Source organism: Prunus mume, linkage group LG5, assembly GCF_029339155.1.
Source record: "Prunus mume cultivar Tortuosa linkage group LG5, ASM2933915v1, whole genome shotgun sequence".
NCBI classification, from domain to species: domain Eukaryota; kingdom Viridiplantae; phylum Streptophyta; class Magnoliopsida; order Rosales; family Rosaceae; genus Prunus; species Prunus mume.
Window position 1 is genome coordinate 497,423 of NC_142702.1, and position 19,737 is coordinate 517,159.

General features: G+C 36.1%; 4 pseudogenes; 3 read left to right on the forward strand and 1 right to left on the reverse strand.

Moving 5' to 3' along the window:
- The window catches only part of LOC148916551 (AP-4 complex subunit epsilon-like), a 103,091-nt pseudogene that overhangs the window by 23,670 nt on the left and 59,684 nt on the right, over positions 1-19,737 (forward strand).
- On the forward strand, positions 12,702-15,162 carry LOC148916552 (uncharacterized; annotated as a pseudogene).
- LOC103343712 (DNA repair protein XRCC3 homolog pseudogene) lies at positions 15,444-16,325 on the reverse strand (annotated as a pseudogene).
- LOC148916553 (uncharacterized) lies at positions 19,059-19,657 on the forward strand (annotated as a pseudogene).

Below are 19,737 nucleotides of genomic sequence, written 5' to 3' on the forward strand. Positions count from 1 at the left end.
CCAACAACATAAGCCATTTGAACAGCTTCCCAAATCTACTCTTTCAGGTCCTTGGGCAATTGAGTCCATTTCTTGTCCACAAGAGGGACTATGGTGTGTGCCAAAACACCAATGTAACTCTGCATCTCAATAGCAGCTTTGCCATGTGGTCTGCCACTTTTATTGTACTCAACCACAAGCTTAATCTTCTGGATTTTCCTCTTCACAACACGGCTCATTGTGTTGATACCACGAGTCGATTTCGTCACTTCATCAAATGTTGCAGAGCTTGGGTCTTTCTCGGAGGATGAAGTAAATCTCATATTCTTTGGGGGATTGCTTGGGAAATATTTGGATTTAGCCATTTGTGCCTTTGAAACTGCAATGTCCTTGCCTTGACCTTTTGCAGCTTGAGCCTCCTTATTTTGAGATTTCGAAACCATGTTTAGAGAGAAGTACAAACTACAAGAAAAACAACGATAGTCAGGTAAAATACAGTGGTAAAATGAAAGTTCAGACAACAACAAACAAGTAGAATCGTCGTGCTAATCTATAGAAACGTAGATGTGCTAATACGACGTGGTCATTAACTTAAGACGACGGTAATTAAATACAACCGTTGTCGTATTATAAGTTCATAAATAAAAAAACCACCCAGTTTTTTCTCTCCCACGTTCGCTTCAAATCGACGCAGTTTTCTCTTTCAAACGACGTATTTATTGAAACGCCACGTCGATTATTATGAACAATCGTGCTATTAAAATAGCACAAATTTAATTAGCGTCGTGGTGTATCAACAAAAACGTCAAATTTGATAAAAACCCGTCGTCCTCACATGAATTGTGAGTGGGAACAGTGAAAGATTTCGCTTTTTCTTGCCCTAGTCTTGTTTCAAACATCAATGCAACTCGTTCTTTAAAAAAAAAAAACTTCAACTGAAAGGGAAAGTGAAGAAAAAGAAAACGGAGTGAGAAAATACCTTTGGCTTGCAAAGAAAGTTTTCTTAGGAATGAATTTTTGGAGACGAAGACGAGGAAGAGCGTAAAAGAGAGGGAACTGAGAATCAGAAACGCAGCTTTTCAAAAATGAGAGGGAAACTAAGAGAAAACTGAAAATTTTAGAGAGAACGTAAAAGTTTAGGTCAGGTGACCAAAAAGTTTATATAGTGTCTCAAAGATAACGACAACGACAGTAATCATAAAAACCGCCCTAGTATGTACTTACCACGACATTAAAATAACATCAACCAACATGATTAGTAAAAAAAGCCTTTTGACTTTTTGTATTCCGAAAACGATGTGGTTAGTTGGGTACTACACGTCAAAATTTTACTTTTAAAGAAGTATTATAATAAGTTACCACGTCGCTTTTTTATAGGTAACCGATGTTGTTTGTCTACTCCTCGTTGCCTTTAGTTTAATAACCGAGTTGTTTGGTATTTAATACATCTTCCATGTTTCAAGAACTGACGTAGATTACTCTGTTAAACGTCGTTAGGTGTAATATAACCGACATGTATATGCTTTTTTTTATTTATAAATTGAGGTTTTTTTTCACGAGTTCTTTCATTTTCAATTTTCAATTAGGGTTCCAACTTCTCTATCTCACCTCTTAGAAGATGATTGTTTGGATGTTGACGTGTGTGTGTGTATTTGTGTATCTAGAGGACACCAACACACACACATCATCAACTTCCAAAAAATTGTCTCTCCTGAATGCAAATCTATTTCTGCCGTCGTCAAATTTTAGAGGCAATTATTTGGATGTTGATGTGTGTGTGCGTTTGTGTATCTGGAGGACACAAACACACACACATCATCAACTTCCAAAAAAATTTCTATCTGAATGCAAATCTATGTCTGCCTTCGTCAAATCTTAGAGGCAAATTTCTGGATGTTGATGTGTGTGTGCGTTTGTTTATCTGAAAGACACAAAAACACACACATCCTCAACGTCTAAAATATTGTCTTTCTGTAGTATGATTATGATGAGGAACAGAGTTCCATCTGGTAAGATTTCGTAACTCTTTGGATCTCAGAAAAATCTGATTCTGTCGGCGGTTTTCTGTATAAACCATTGTGGTTATTCTCAATTCTTGTCATTAATATGATCTACCGACGTAGGAAACCAAAATAATATAAATAAATTGAAAAAAAAATACTATTAAGACGACAGTTTAGATATAACGTGAGACGTATAAAGTCAATAAATACGATGATAATTTTAACTTTACGACGTATCTCTTGGGATCTCAGAAAAATCTGATTCTGTCAGCGATTTTCTAATAAACCGTAGTGGTTATTCTCAATTTTTGTCATTAAGTTGGTCTACCATCGTAGGATATCAAAAAAATAGTAAAAAAATAATATTATTAAGATGACGGTTTATATGTCAGGGTTGACGTATAAAGTGAATAAATACGACCGTAAATTTAACTTCACGACGTGGTAAATTTTATTATACGACATTAATTGAACAAACCAACGTGGTTAGAGTTAAAGATACTGTCGTAGTATGCTACAAGAAATAAGTCGATAAATTTATCTTTACTGTCGTTGTACATTTATTTAATACGGCGGTTTTTTTGTAATTTACCGCCGTGGATTCTTTTGAAATTATACAACGCCGGATACGAAAGCTTAGTCGTGTTTCTTACGGAGTAAAAACGGCGGCTATTTATTTACACCGTCGTCTTTACTTTATACGTCGGTAGATTCATACCTTCTGCCGTTGTTTTTTGGCTCAAAGTTACTATGAGGAAAACCTTTTTCAATTTCAATAAGACGTCGGTTTTTAAATTAGGTGTGTCGTTTTTTCGGAACACTCTTTATAATCTTCATTTTTTGGTTGTTTAAGTTAATAATACACGGCGGTTTTATAAAACCATCATCTTTTCAAACATAACGACGGTTTTCTATTGAATCGTCGTTTTTTTCTCGTCATCTTTTTCACTTTTTGTAGTAGTGCGGAAGATTACAGAGGCCTTAGTATTAGCATTACCGAATTTGCAGAGACCATTCGAAGTGGAAGCAGATGCATCGAACTATTCCATGGGAGCTGTATTATTTCTGGATAGGAAACCAGTTGCATACCATTCTGAGATGTTTAGTGGACTGGTATTGAACTATTCGACTTATGACATGGAGTTGTACGCAGTGAAGCATTGGAGAGCTTACTTGTTGGGAAAGAAGTCATAGTTCACTCAGATCATAAACCTCTTCAGTTTTTAACTATATAGTCTAAGTTATAGCAAGCTCACCATATGAAATGGATGTCTTACCTACAACAATTCAATATTGTAATCAAGTACAAGAGGGGAGCAACTAATAAGTTGGCAGATATGTTATCTAGACCACCTACACCAGTTAGTTCTGCATTACTGGTGGCTATGCAAATCCAACCCATTGTTCCTTCTGAATATGCCAAAGGGTACGACATAGATGTTGATGTCAACTCAGCCTATGCTAAGCTACAATAAGGAAAGACGAGTGAGTTCCAATTAAAGGATGGACTAATGACAAGGGAACACAATTATGCATTCCAGAAGATGGCGACAGATTGCAGTGGATTCGTGAGGCTCATACTTCCAAAGTGGTAGGGCATTTTGGAGTTGAGAAAACTTTATTGAATCTTCGTCGCTATGTGTATTGGTCAAAGATGCATCTCGATGTTTCACGATACATTTGAGGTTGTGTTCTATGCAACACATCGAAGCCTTCCAACAAAAAGTTAGGACTATATCTTCCATTGCCAGTACCTAGCCGACCTTGGGAGAGTATCTCGATGAATTTCGTAGGTGGATTGCCTAAAACCAAGTCTGAAAATGACTACTTGTTTGGGGTGGTAGATCATTTCAGTAAGATCGTGATTTTCATTCCATGCAAGAAGACCGTTACTAAAGAAAGAGCTGCTAAGTTATTTTTCCAACATGTTTGGAAGCATTTTGGCTTACCTACATCGATTATTTCTGATAGAGACAGTCAATTCTTAGGCCATTTCTGGAGGTCGTTATGGGGAATGATGGATACTAGATTGAAAAGAAATACTACATTTCATCCTTAGACAGATGGGCAAATGGAGGTCGTAAACCGGACTATGGTACATTTGTTGAGGGGTTACAATTCCAAGCATCCAAAGACTTGGGATGAAAGTCTCACTTACAGTTTTCTTTTAACCGAGCAATTCATGGCTCCACACTCAAATTTCCATATGAGGTTTGTTTGGGTTATTTACCCCAGAGTCCTTTTAATTTAGCATTCACTATGAGTGACCAGCCATTAAGTGGGAAAGAAGAACATATTTGAGCACATAAATTTCTCGAACGAGTCAGAAAGATTCATATTGAAGTGGAGGCACAATTAAAACATTCTCAGCAATGATATAAAGCTCGACATGATAAGCATCGTGTGCCATGTAACTTCAAAAAAGGTGACCTAGTATGGTTACACCTTGGAAAGGAGCAACTGACCGGTGAATGCAAGAAACTGAAGTCTATTCGTTATGGACCATTAATGATCATCAAACAAATTGGTGATAATGCCTTTCAACTTGAATTACCACTATACATGCATATGTACTCGATCATCAATGCTGAGAATCTTCAGTTTTTTGAGCCTTCTCTACTAGATGATGATCCCGATGAAGACACTCGTCTGCCATCAGTTGATAACTTGCGGATTGAATGAGAAGACCCTTTTGTATTTTTCAGTGTAATTTTCTGCAAATTATAGTTTGCATGTAGATTATTGGGAGAGTTGAACACCAATTCCTTGTTGTATATTTGGTGGACAGAGTGAGGCATAATTTGAAATATATGGGCATCGATGCCCTTGGGCGACTAATAAAGATTAGTCCAAAGATAGCAGAGCAACACCAAGTAGCCGTCTTTGATTGCTTAGAGGTGAGAGAATTCTGTTGTGTTTGATGGATTGGTTTCAAATCAAGCTTTAAACTTTTAATTTAGATGAAGTTTGGTGTGCATGATGCAGGACCCAGTTGATACTCTGAAGCGAAAAACATTTGAACTATTGTACAAGATTACCAAGTCCTCCAATGTGGAAGTGATTGTGGATGGTATGATTGATTACATGATTAGCATTAATGATAACAATTACAAAACATATATAGCTTTTCGATGTGTGGAGCATGCAGAGCAATTTGCACCAAGTAATCAATGGTTTATCTAGGTAAGAGTAATACATGTAGATGGAGTATTTTGTTATTGCTTATTAAACAGCCAATGTCATCTATGCCTGACATTGAATAAAGTGTTTGAACATGCGGGAGATTTGGTAAATGTCAAGGTAACTTGATGAAGTTGATTGCTGAGGGATTTGGAGAGGATGATGATTTTGCAGATCGTCAGTTGAGATCATCTGCTGTATGTAACCTTAATTTCGCACCTTATGTTTGTAACTGTTTTATTCAATGTCATTAAAAAGTTGCTATTTCAGTTATTATATGGTTAAAAATGTTATAGCATGCCCCCTAAATTTTTGTGCGATTTCGAAGGTTCCTGTTGAACTTTTTATCAACATCCATTAACTTAGACCATCAACAATTGATGGTAAAATCATGGACATATCATGTTAGGAGGATGAGTTGCCACGTCAAAGAATTTGACACATAACTTACAGGTGTCACTTGTCCTCAGAGGTGGATTTTTCCTAGGGTTTTGGTTTACCTCATTGGGAATAGAAGCATTGTTTATTACTTCTCTGTTTGTGGTTTGTGACGAAAAACATTTTGATGTTGCAAAATTGCTAATGCTTTTCATTCTTTTTGCCATTGAGTTCAACAGTCCCTAATAAATTCAGCATAGGGCTACATTCGCCTTTTTATAGTAGTATGTTTACAACATTTTGTGCATTGCTTGCTTCAGCACTATGTCTTAAACAATTTCGTTGCTTTCCCTGTTTTTGCATGTTAAAGAATTAAACTTCTATATGTGCAGGTGGAGTCATATTTGCGTATAATTGGTGAGCCAAAGCTCCCATCTGTATTTCTTCAGGTACATTCTGTCCTCTCAGTTCTTTTCTTTATGTAGAAATATCTTTGAAAGAATATTCTTGTTCTTTTCTTTTGGGGAATATTCTGCGTCCTATATCACTGGGAAGTTATGTGATGTGGTAGAGGCGTATTCAAATGATGAATCTGTCAAGGTCTCTCTCAAACTCAGTTTTTCGCAAGTAGAGGTTCATTATCTGCATTTGTAATTTTTTACGGTTTGATTTGAAGAAATTTTCCATGCTTCTTAAATTTGATAATGAGGTCAGGGTACAATTGTATTAAACGAGATACAATTTAATTATATCTACTGTTAAAAATGCATATAAAGCTAGAATCAGAATAAAAATAATGGGAGTGCAAATCATAATTAAAAAAAAAAAAAATTCTTAAGAATTGGGACTAAAGGGAATTTGAAGTACAAATTTACCTTGATTATAATAAGCTGGGTCTCTGTTTAGTTATAGAAACATGAGGGCTTTTGGAAAGAATAAAGAAGAGAACGTAGGGCACACAATTTTTATTTTCCATTTGCTTAAGAAGTAAACAACCATAAATTTCGTACTTTATGAGTATTTCATAGGTTTAAAATTTTCTTCTCTAAATTTTATATTTGGTTATCTATTCATAAAAAGAGCACCATTTGTGTTTGTGTGTATAGATTTGAACACCTTTCGATGGCAATATTGCTTTTGTAGCATAATGTGGAATTTCAATTTATTTATTTTAATCTTGTCTTTATTATTTTTGGTTACCATTTTTTATTTTATTTTAGATTAAATAGGTCATATAGGACGATCCCATCTCTCTTTTCCTAAGAGATGGTTTGCTAATAGCGAGGTACAAACTAGTTTTCTGTAGCACAGTACTTGGCTATCAAGGTGCCATCTTCTAGAACTTTGCTGCTGTAGGGGTTGTTAAAGCCACGGAAGTTACTGTTTTACCCTCCCTGGGCTAGGGTGATAAAAAATTGCTCCATGTTTGTTCAGTATAGTCCTAATTTTTGCATTTGTATCTGAGGTTGAATCAGTTGTTTTCCTTTGAGTGGTTTTTTCCTTTTAGTTTCCTGCTAAAAATAATGCATTATGATTAGTAATTATGCTCATAATTATAAGGTAGCGTTTGGTAGTGCTTAAATTTTTTAAAAAGCTGCTTTAATAAAAATTTTTGCCAAACCATGGTGTTTGGTAAACCTCAGAAATCAGCTTTTAAAAAAAATTGTGGTCAATGACCGCTGTTTTTCCAAAGCAGGTATAACCCAGCTTTTAAAAGCTGCTTTAAAAAAAATTTAACCGGTGGTTTAATGAATGTTTTACTTTCCCATAATGCCCTCACTTATTTTTCAAATAGACAGTCCTTGTCCCTCCAATACAAATCGAGCGACACAGCAAACTCCTATTCTTCTCCATTCTGCAGACTCCCATTTTCTTCTTCATTCTGTTCATTCACAACCATCCCTCTTTCTATTCGTTCTAACTCACATCCCTTTTTCTATTCATTTTCTGCAACAAACCCCACCCAAGCTCCAACCACAACCACAACGTCCGACCATGGGCTGTAGACGATGACAGACAAGCAGCGATGGCAGCGATTTACGATGACAGCGATGATGACAGCGATGATAGCGAAGACTCCACGGCTTGGGTGTAGGCAGGCGATGACGTGTGCAAGGAGGACGACTTCTCTGGGAGAGGGAGAAAAATAGAACAAGGAGAAGGAGTAGAAGAGAAAAATTGCAGAGAGAAAGGAGAAGAAGCAGGTGACAGGAGGAAGGAGAAGAAGAAGATGAAAAAGAGGCAGCTGAAAGAGATGCAGAGATCTGGGGGAAAAAAAGATACAAAGAGACGAAAATGTTCTGACTCAAGAAAAGTGTAAATTAAAAAAAGAAAAAAAAATGTAGCTTAAAGTTTTTTTTTTTTTAAAAGAAAAAGAAATAAGAAAACAACAAATAATTTCATCATGATGCATGTCCTTTTTTGTCATTGTACATACTAAAATCAATTTTGATAAAAATTTACCAAACACTTTGATTACTCACAGCACTTTTTCAAATATAGTTTACCAAACGCCTAACTGATTTTTTCCACAACTGATTATTCTTGCACAGAAGCAATTTTTTAAAAGCACAGCAATGCCAAACTAGCCCTAAGAGTTATACTGGCATTTATGCCATTTTATTTTGCTTTCCCTGAGAGAAGATAAGATTTGTTAACTTGCAGATCTTTGACTGAAAATTAAGTTGAAAGATTGAAAGTTCAAATCTCACCTTACAGTTTGCACACTAGATTGAACAGGCATCCCTTTAATACAAAAAAAAGTGGCAATAGTTACCATTTTGTCACTAATTTTTGTGACTGTTGTGGGGGTTACTAAAGGCTTTAGTTACTAAAAAAAGCAAAAGGTGATCAAAGCCTTTTTAGTCACCAAAAAGTCAAAAATGTTACTAAAACCTTTAGTAACCCCACAACAATCACCAAAATTAGTGACAAAATGGTGACTGTTGCTACTTTTTTTTTGTAGTTTTATAGATTAGCATCACTCATGACTGGAATGAGTTTATTCTTCCCGAATGATGGAAATTGCATTGCATGTAAATATGCTTTTAGTAATGGGTTGAATTTCTCTAAAGAGCATAGCTAAATCTGAATAAGATGTTTAATCAAAAGATGTAATGATTAACATGGATTTTGATGAGTGGCAGTGGAGAATTCTCCTAGTAGTTTGGGCAAAAAAGGACTTGAATTCTCCTACGTTCATTTAACACTAGTAAAAAATCACCCTTGCGCGACCAAATTTTGCGCAAGAAAAATTATTCGTCGCTCAAAGTCACTTTGCGCGACGAAACTCAAAACATCGTTGCTCAAAACCTTGCGAGACAAAATTTTGCGTGACGAATTGTTTTTCGTCGCGCAAAGTCACTTTGCACGACAAAGTTTTGCGTGACGGCAATACATCGTTGCGCAAAGTCTTATGCGTCCACACTTTGTGCGACGAATTGTTTTTCGTCGCACAAAGTCACTTTGCGCGACGTAAAAATAAATTTCGTTGCGCAAAGTCCTTAAAAAAATAAATAAAATAAAAAATTTCTTTTTTCAAATCTTTGCATGGCGTAATCCAAACATTTCATCGCCTAAACCAATTTATTTTTGTTTTTTATTTTGTATGCATAACACTTAGAAATTAAACGGTATATATTTTTATTAAGTAGCTTTAAATTTATTATTTTAGATCGGATCGGATTTTTTGTTCGAAAAATATATTATTGTAGTTTGGATTGGGTTTTTGCAAGAAAATATATATTTTAAATTGACGATCAAATTAGTTTATTGTATTCATATAGGGTAAAGGAGTCTAGCTGTAAAAAATCATCAAAATCGGAGTTAAAATAACCTTTAAATCATGATTTTCATTTATAACCGTCGAAAAGTTTTGTCCCGTTACTTGATCTTTGAATGTTTATTTTTTCCGATTTTTGGCGTATATGATCTCAAAGTATAAACAAACAAGTTTGACGGTTGGATCGTTGAAACTAGTTTCGTTTTCACGAACAATTAAGAGTTTATTTATACTTTTGTTAAATATAACATAAGATTTTGTGGTATCCACTAGTGTAAATATTTTAAATTGACGATCGAATTAGTTCATTATATTCATATAGGGTCAAAGAGTGTAGCTGTAAAAAATCATCAAAATCAGAGTTAAAATACCCGTTAAATCGTGATTTTTCATTTATAACCGTTGAAATTTTTTGTCTCGATACAAGGTCTCTGGATGTTTGTTTTTTGCGATTTTTGGGGTATACGATCTTGAAATATATAAAAATAAGTCTGACGGTTGGATCGTTGAATGGTGTGTGTATATATATATATTTATTTACTTATTAAGTAACTTTAAATTTATTTATTTTGTATGTATAACAATTAAGAAATTGAATAGTATATACATTTATTAAGTAGGTTTAACCTTATTTATATTTTAAATCGTAAAATAAAATAATTTTATTTTTTATTATTCATAGCAATTATTTTTATAAATATTGTGCTACGAACCAATTTTACGTCTCTCAAAAGTTTGCGCGACCAACAGTTCGTCACGCAAAACTCTAAAAATTTGGTACAAAAAATGGGACGCGGAATTAAAAAATTTTTTTAGACTTTGCGTGACCAATATATATTTTTCGTTGCAAAAATTTGGGCGGTACCAAAAATGGGACGCGGGAATTTTTTATATAATTTTTAGACTTTGCGCGAATCGTATTTTTCGTCGCTAAAATTTCAAAATTTAAGGGTGCCAAAATGGGACACGGAATTTTTTATTTTTTTACTTTGTGCGCCAATATATTTTTGTCTCGCAAAACTTTGTGCGACTAATACTCAATATTTTTCGTCACAAAAATTTCAAAATTTAGTAGTACCAAAATGGACGCGAATTTTTTTTTTTTTTTTGACTTTGCGACCAATATATTTTTCGTCCTGCAAAACTTTGCACGACCAATACTCCAATATTTTCATTGCAAAGCGTACAGTTTTAAAATGAAATAACTCCTCCACCATTTTCTCAATGTCTTACCTCTCCTCTCTCTTTCCCTCTCCCCAAATCCCACCATTTCTCTCACACTCACTCCTCTCACTTAATCTCTCATCATCCCTCTCTTCACTATCTCTCACTTTCACTCACTCTCTCATCTCACTTTTCATTATCTCTCACTCTCACTCACTCTCTGATCTCTCTATCACTATCTTCTCTAATTCTCTCATTCTCCCTCACTCTCAATCTTGCCAAAAGTATATTCTCTCCAAATTTTAAATTTTTTTTCATTAATATGTGTTTTTGGAGTTAGTTTTGAGTTTATGTGGGGTTTGGGGTTGAGTAAAGGGGAGGGATTGGAGTTTGGGTTGGATTTGTGGTATAACAATTTTAGGGGAGATTATCCCTTTTTTTTTTTGGTTAGGATTTTATTATTGTAATTTGTTAATTTATGTGTACATTTTGAATATTATATATATTTATTGGATAATTTGATCACTATTTTTCATATGTAATTTTATTTTGAATATGTCAATTTAAATTAAAGTAATTAAAAAATATCAAACAATTAAATTAAATTTAAAAGCAAAAATTTGAAAAAATTAATATAATTAAATTAATATCAATTTAAATTAAAGTAACGAAAAAAATCATACAATTAAATTAAATTTAAAAAGTAAAAATTTGAAATAATTAATATAATTAAATTAATATTAAAGAAATAATAAAACAAAAAGTCAAAAACCAAAATATTTCGTCGTGCAAATATTTGTGCGACATTAGTATCCGTCGCGCAAAACTCTAAAAATTTGGGCGGGTACCAAAAATGGGACGTGGGAAATTTTTTTAAAATTTTTTCATCGCGCAAAAATTTGCGTGACTAATATTTTTCGTCGCGCAAAGTCACTTTGAGCGACAAATATTTTGTCGCGCAAAGTTACTTTATGCGACCAATACTTCGTCACACAAAGTCGCTTTGCGACCAATATTTTTCGTCGCTCAAAGTCGCTGCGTGACTAATGAAAAACTTCGCCACGCAAAGTCTTTCTTCACAATCTTTGTGCATCGGATTCTCGCGACGAAGTTTCGTATTGAAATTTGTGTGACTACAATGTATTTTGCGCGACAAAATTCTCTTCGTCGCGCAAAGTATAAAATGTAGTAGTGTAAGCTGCTGTTCAATTCACTCAAGGTGGAATGAGCGTGCTTGCTATTTTTTCTTTTTGGGGAATAGCCTAAAATGCCACCCATTTCATAATTTTAACTAAAAATACCAATTTTTTTACAACTATCACCAATAAATATAAAATTATTGTCCACTTATTGCTGATTTTTCACAAGTTCAGAAATTTTGTTCTCTCTTAGCTCACTCAGCTCCCTCTCTCTCTCTCTCTAGCACAACTCTCTTTCTCTTTGGTATATGTCTATCGCAGCTCTCTGTGTCTCTCTTGGCTCTCTCTCTCTCTCTAGCACAACTCTCTGTCTCTGTCTTTGTTCTCTTTCTCATAGCGTAGCTCTTTCTCTCTCTAGCTTCGTTATGTCTCTTTCTCCTCATATTCGGTCTCTTGCTCTCTGTTTGGAATCGCGAACCCCTCCCTTTAGGTATGTCTTCTGAATAGCTGCTTGCAACCTTGAAGCTCTAGTGGATTGCCGACCTCGAAAAGGTAGTGTTGATGGTTATTTTCTTAATATCAGTGGGATTATGTGAAATGGGTTACATTTTGATTGTTTGGGTTTGTGTTAAATTTGTTTTGGCTTTAATTGCTTTGGGTTAGGTTTTGTTGAATATCCATGCTCATTCATCTGGGTTTGTACCAATTGCAACTTGGGATTTTCCATTTGATCTGTGAATCTTGAAACTTGGGATTTAGAATATTTGATCTGTGAATCTTGAAACTTGGGATTTGATCTATGAATATGTGAATCTTGAAACTTGGGCTTTAATTGCTTTAGATTGGTCTGGATATGTGAATCTTGAAACTTGGGATTTTCCATTTGATGTAGTAGATCTGTATAGTGTGATTCTGATGTGTTACACCAGTGTTCCTCTTATTTTACTGTCGTATTGTTGTTATGTTGCTGTTATATTGCCATTATATTGTTGTTATATTGCTGTTACATTGCTAATATATTGCATGGTTGTTGTGGTTATATTGTGTTTATGAAATGTTGTTTTGTCATGGTCAGAAATGGAGACAATTGTTATTCTCGTGTGCTACAATGGAAAATGGGTCACCTCGAAAAAGATGTGCAAATACGAAGAGGGTGACTCAAAAGGCTTAATAGTTCCACAGACCATCAAATTTGTTGAACTGTTGGACCGTGTGCATCAGATTGGAAATACAAACAGCAAGGAAGACAATGTTTGCTTAAAATTCTCAGTTTTGGTGGCCTCGAATGAGTGGAAGCACATAAAGATTGAGGATGATGATGATGTCAATTTTTTTATGAAGTACAATTCTGAGGTAACACCTTCAAAACTTGCTCCCTTACTCGTGAGTATAGAAGATAAAGGACTGACAAATGATGTAGTTGATAGTATGCATATCACGACAGATAGTAGTCGGATGGGTCGTTCTTCAGTTGCCATTGTTGAAAGCAATGAAGTAACTTGGAATAATACAAATGGCACTGACGTAGGAGGTGAAGTAGGGATAGATTTTATGGATATGATTGATTTTAGCGAGGTGGAGGAGATGCATGGTGGTGATAATGGTACTGAAAGAAATGAAGTGTCAGTGTAATCAGCCCCTCTTATTTTGGGCTGCTTGAACACATCTGCCCAACTGCCAATAATGCATTTAGGAGGAGAATCTGAACCCATTCGTGAACATTATTGGAATCAAATAGGTGAACAGAACCGGTACAATGAAGCCGGTGTAGATGATTGAGAAGCATATTTGGATAGCTTTCGCGAAATGATTGGAATCCGAAAATTACAGTTGGGCAAATTTTCTCTAGTAAGAAAGCATTGTTGACGGAGTTACAATTGACGGCAGTAAGAGGCCACTTTGAATTTAAGGTGCAATTCTCTTGCATTAAGAGATTGCTTGTGGTTTGTTGTCAACGTCCATGCCCATGGCGGGTCCGAGCATCGAGATTTGGAGAATACAGCTTCATGATTGTGAGGTGTACAACTATCCATGAATGTGATTTGAGGTTCGTAAGTGACAACCATCGTCAAGCAACCGCAGCACTTATAGCCACTTCATTTAAAAGGAAGTTTAAGGATTCTCGGACAATATACACACCAAGTGACATTATGAGAGATGTGAAGCACAACTCTGGTTTAAGAATCCAATATTCGAAAGCTTGGAAAGCAAGGGAGTTAGCTCTATTGTCCATTAGAGGATCAATGGAGGAGGCATATTATATTCTTCCAGCTTATTGCTATGAACTGGAGCGTATGAATCCCAGCACAAAAACACACATCCAAACTGATGAGAACAATCACTTTGTGTATTTATTTATGGCGGTTGGCGCATGTATTAAAGGGTTTTGTTCTTCCATGCGCCCAGTGATAGCTGTGGATGCCACTCATTTAAAATCCAAGTACAAGGGTGTTATGTTTGTAGAAAATGCATTCATGGTAATCGAAATATATATCCTCTTGCTTTTGGGATCGGGGATTTGGAGACGGATGCATCATGGCTTTGGTTTTTCACTAAACTTCATGAAGCCATTGGTGAGTGTCCTAATCTTGTTATTATTTCTGATCGCAATGTTAGCATAGAGAATGTGTGGAACAAAGTTTTTCCAACTACGCAACATGGCATATGCTTTTATCATATGAAGGGGAACATGAAACGCACTTGCAAGTTGAAAAAGCGTGATCCAATACTTATGCACTTTGAGCAGGCTGCGAAATCTTATTCCATTGCTGAATTTGATTGTCATTTTCGCAAGATCAAGCAAAAGGAACATATTGCTCAATATCTTGAAGAGGCAGGGTTACATAAGTGGTCTAAAGCTCACATGGATGGACGCTGCTACAATGTAATGACAACAAATATTGCGGAGTCAATCAACTCAATCCTTAGGTTTGCAAGGATGCTGCCAATGGTTCATTTGATAGGGGAAATTATTAATCTCCTTGTGAAATGGTTCACCGAACGTCGTGAGTTGGCTTTGAATTGCACAACAACATTGTGCCCCAATTTTGGAGAGAAGAAGTTGAGGAACAGGTTGGAGGATGCTGCAAGGGTGAATGTGGTTAAAGTAAATAATACACAGTTTAATGTTTTGGATGGTGATGTGGACGGCCTCGTAGATTTGACGAACAACAGTTGCAGTTGTAGAAAGTTTCAACTTGAGCAGCTACCTTGCAAGCATGTAGTTGCAGTTTGCCGCTTCTTGAAAGTAAATGTATACTCAAAGGCTTCTCGGTATTACACTCGAAAAACCTGGATGGATGCTTATTCGGAGAGCATCTACCCGATACAGCCTCATAGAATGTGGGATATTCCTGAAGATGTTCGAAGTCGAGTTGTGTTGCCTCCCATTGCAAGGGTCATGCCAAGCGGACGAAAGAAGATAAGAATTCCCTCGCAAGGAGAGGGCACCATTAGAAGAAAGTGCTCAAGGTGTGGTTCCGCAGGCCACAATAAAAGCACCTATAAAAACAATATTCCATTGCGCAATGTATCTTAGACAATATGATTTATGTTGCTTTGGTAGGTCATGTAAACTTTACTTTTATTTGGGGTGGGTTTCGTGTTATGTTGAATGGGAATTCTTTTAAAGTTGCATAATTTAGGTTGCATTGCTACAACATGTTGTATTGCTTCCAGATTGCTATTATATTGTACTTTTATTGTACTGGTATTGCTTCTAGATTGCTATTATAATTTGAGTGCAAAATTAAAGGGCCTGGAATGTAATTCCAAATGGATCCAAAACATTAAAGTTCTTAGAATTCCTTTATTACACAGTTACCGTGATACTCCGACTATACCTTCTTTTATGATTACAAATTTAGCCGATGCATAGGCCAGATGTGGGGCAAATACAAGGTGAAATGTCCTATGTGTTTGACTACATATAGTTGTTGAAGAAGCATTATGAATGTTAACCCCAATAGATTGCTCATGTCTTGTCAATAACACTCTTGAATTTATGCAATGTGCCCAAGCCAGTCCCAAAGCTGGACTCACCCGTCTACCTGATGTGTCCAGGGACTCCAAGTTTCCCAACCTCACCCCATTCACTCCATCATGTGGCTCAATAAAATTCACCACTTGGTTGGTGACAACCACCGCCAACCTAAACTTATTTGCTAAACCCTTCAATGTCCCAGATATGTTGAAGAACATTTCAGACCACCGTTTCAAATCTGTCGGGGTTGTCTGATACTGTGATCGGAACAATGCAGCAATGGAGTCAATGACAATGAGTTTCACTGGTAGGCGGGTGTGATCAATGGCCATAAATGCTTCTATGTCTCCAAGGACATGGATGAGTTGTTCAGCATCATGAACACCACGAACATATATGTCTTCCAATGGCTCCAATCTTATTAAGTTGGGGTATGATGCATGATAAAGGTTGCCTAGTTGTTGCAATCGACGAAATGAGAAGCTGAATTCTGTGAATATGTAGACGGAGGAGCCCCCTAGTCCGCCATGTGAGGGTGGGAGCTGAGCTTGTACCGTAAGTTGGAGACAAAGTTGTGTCTTCCCGAAACCACTCTCCCCTACCAATTCTGTTATGGAGTTGCAAGGTATCCCACCCCCCAAGCAGTCATCTAGTATTGGGCATCCAATGGATAAATTAGGGGTTGAAAGAGGAAGGAGCATGAGGTTTTGGGGTGTCATGTTTCTGTAAATTAGGGGGGGATGTGATGGTGCTACAAGACATGCATTATATATATAGAGTTCATTTTGAAGGTCTGTAATGTAGGCCATATCTCTTTTAAGGGATGTATAATTCATCCTTTTTCCAGGTTGTAATTACTTTTTTTTATTTTATTTTGTATTTTTTTGGACCAAATAATTTTAAAAACATTCTGATGCAGTACATACTGTAATAGGATCATATTGTAACCCTATCATCAGTCTATTGGACTCTTATTGACATAATATTTCCATTATACGCATGTTTATTGCATAGTTATTGCTGCTATATCGCCGCTGAACTGGACATCGATAAAATGTATACGCACAAATACAAAAAGAGGCATCATCATTCCATAAAATCCTATTTCCAAACTTACATAATACAACAACAGGCCACCCCATCGTTACATAATACAAAAAGAGGCCACCTCATAGTTCCATTTCCCTGCTGTTGACAAATTCGAAGTTGCATACTCTTCAAGTGCGGCGGCATGACCGTGAAATTCATGACCCGGCCACAGTGATGTTGGCCCAGTTTCCTGCCGGATCCACCATTTTTGCAAACTTACGAAATAGTTCGAATCCGCTTTCCACTTCTTGTTGCTCAACTTGGCCATTTCTTCTGATTCCTTGAATACCATAATTGCAGTGGCAGGGGCATTTTCAATTTTTCCTTTCATTGCCTTTATATGTAGGAGATGCATGAGGGCATGACAACGAGAGCGAATTGTGTGCTTTTTTATGACACCCCATCTAGCTTGGCCCAACACAATTTTTGAAACTATGTTTGCATGGAGATTTTTTCAAAACATGGTATTGCCTCGACATTGCTGCATGCCATGGACCAAGTCTGCAGTGAGTGAATTGGGTGACTTGGCTTCTGTTTCAGTCTTCCCTCCTTCAGTAATTGAAAGCGTTGGGTTTGGTGTGAGGTTATGGTCCATGGTCTTCGATATTTATTATAGGCTGGTGTACGACTTAATTGGAAAAAAAAGGGTCTAAATGCGATGTGAGTGAAATCAGTGGGGAAGGTAATGGCTGCAAGCAGGAGTTAATGTGATGGAAGTTTTCATTTCAAATAGATGGGTTGATTAATATAGGCAGACTTTAATGACCTGGTGTAACTGAGAGAGTTATTGGCGGGAGGGATTGGCGGGAGTCTTAGGCGGGATAGTATTGGGCGGGAGTTATTACCCAGTTGACTATATGCCTTTTTGTAATATATTTCTATTTTGGATGTTCCGAACTTGGTAATTTTCCCATTATGTAATTCAAATAAGGGATTTGCCTATTTGCCTAATTGACCAACTCATTCAAATTGACCAATATGGTTATTGTCTTATTTCTCATTTCAGCAATCTCAATTCGTTTCCATTTTTCCATTATTCATATTTTCCTATTTCCCTATTTTCCATGTGTCATCCAATTTTTCATTATTTTTGTCTATTTTTTCCTATTTTGCAATTTCCCAAGTTTCCTTTTGTTCTATTTCCAGTTTTCCAGTTTTTCAATGTTCCTATTTTCCCATTATGTAATTAAAAAAAGATGCCTACTTTGCCTAATTGAGAAAGTAATTAAAATTATCCAATATGGTAATGGTTTTATTTCCCATTTCCACAATTTCAATTAGTTTCCAATTTTCCAATTTTCCACGTGTCCCTGTTTCCTATTTCCATTTATCCAATTTTCAGTTTTTGTCCAATTTTCCAATTTTCTTTTTTCCAATTGGCCTATTTTCTAAGTTTCCTTTTTTTCCTATTTCCAATTTTCCAATTTTCCAATTTGCTGACTTTCCTTTTGTTCTATTTCCAATTTTGCTATTTTCCAAGTTGCCTTATTTCCTATTTTTCAATTATCCAGTTATCCAATAGTCCAATTTTCCAATTATCCAATTTTCAATTTTCCAATTTGCGAATTTGCCTATTTTCCAAGTGTCCTTTTTTCCTATTTCCTATTTCGAATTTTCCAATTTTCCAATTTTCACGTTTTCAGAGTTTCCTTTTTTTTCCTTTTTCCTATTTTCCTATTTTCCAAGTTTCTTTTTGTTCAATTTCCAATTTTCCAAGGGTCTTTATTTTCCAATTACCCAATTTTCCAAGTGTCCTTTTTTCCTTTTTCCAATTTTCCAAGTGTCCTTTTATCCTATTTCCTAGTTTCCTCTTTCCAATTTTCCCTTTTTCCTATTTCCAATTTTCCAAATTTCCAAGTTTCCATTTTTTCGTATTTCCGATTTTCCAATTTTCCTTTTGTTCTATTTCCAATTTTCCAATTTTCCAAGTTTCCTTATTTCCCATTTTCCAAGTTTGCACTTTTGCTAATTTACTATTTTGCTATTTTTCTATTTTCCAATTTTCTTTTCTGAAATTCGCAATAAATGCTTAGTTACATAGTCCTATTTTGGGTTCAAATCCACAATTTCCAATTTTCCATTAAGGTTTGCTTTTTTCCGTTTGTCAGCCCATTTTGTTGTTGTTAATGTAATGCTCTAATGCTGTAAATTACAGCCAAGGAGTTAATGGTGTAGTTTGCAATCCCATCCATTCAATGCACCAACTAAATACCCAATATACTTCATATCAATTCCTACATATAACTCAACCTTCCTATAAATAATTGCAACATAGGCAGCTTCTTAACTAGAAAGGTAATGAGTCTTACTCAAAGGCAAACATTCAGTCGGCAACTGTGAATTGTCCCCAGCAATACTTCAAGATGTTGGATGTATGCCCTCCAAACGAGCATGGCAGTTACCCGGGGGACCAGCCATGGCATGTGCCATTCCCATCTCCACCTCTGACTCCTAATCATGATCCCACTTCATCTGGAAGTGAGGCTAAGAGCAATGATCCGCTTGACAAAATCTCTGCCGTCAAGCACGACCTCCAATATTTGTCTAAGACAACAGATTGGTGGGAGACTAAATGTGATATTCATGGCCAAGTTATGGGAAACTTGGCCAACAAGTTGAACAAAGCATATGCTGGAGAAGTGAAGCAAACTCTAAAAGCAAACAGTCAGAGCAAAGAGTTAGAGTCCTTGAAGTTGAAATTAGAAGAGAGAAAGAAATATGCAGTCGAAAAATTCACAAAATCTGAAGAATATAACCATGAAATGGTTGAATGTTTCAACAACGGCTTCGAAATGTTCCGAGATTATGCTTCGGTCATCTCACCAGACTACAATTGGAGTGAAATTGATGTAGCTGGTGTCTGGCAGTGCTGAATATGAGTGCTGAGGGAATGGCTCATCATAGCCTCGTGCATGCAACGAGGAGAAAGCACAAAGACATGGATCTTCTGATGGACCTGTAGTAAGGGTGAGTGCTGCTTGATTCATCTCACCCGAGTACATGGATCTTTTGTTGCCTTCGTTTTTCCTTCGCGGAATAGGA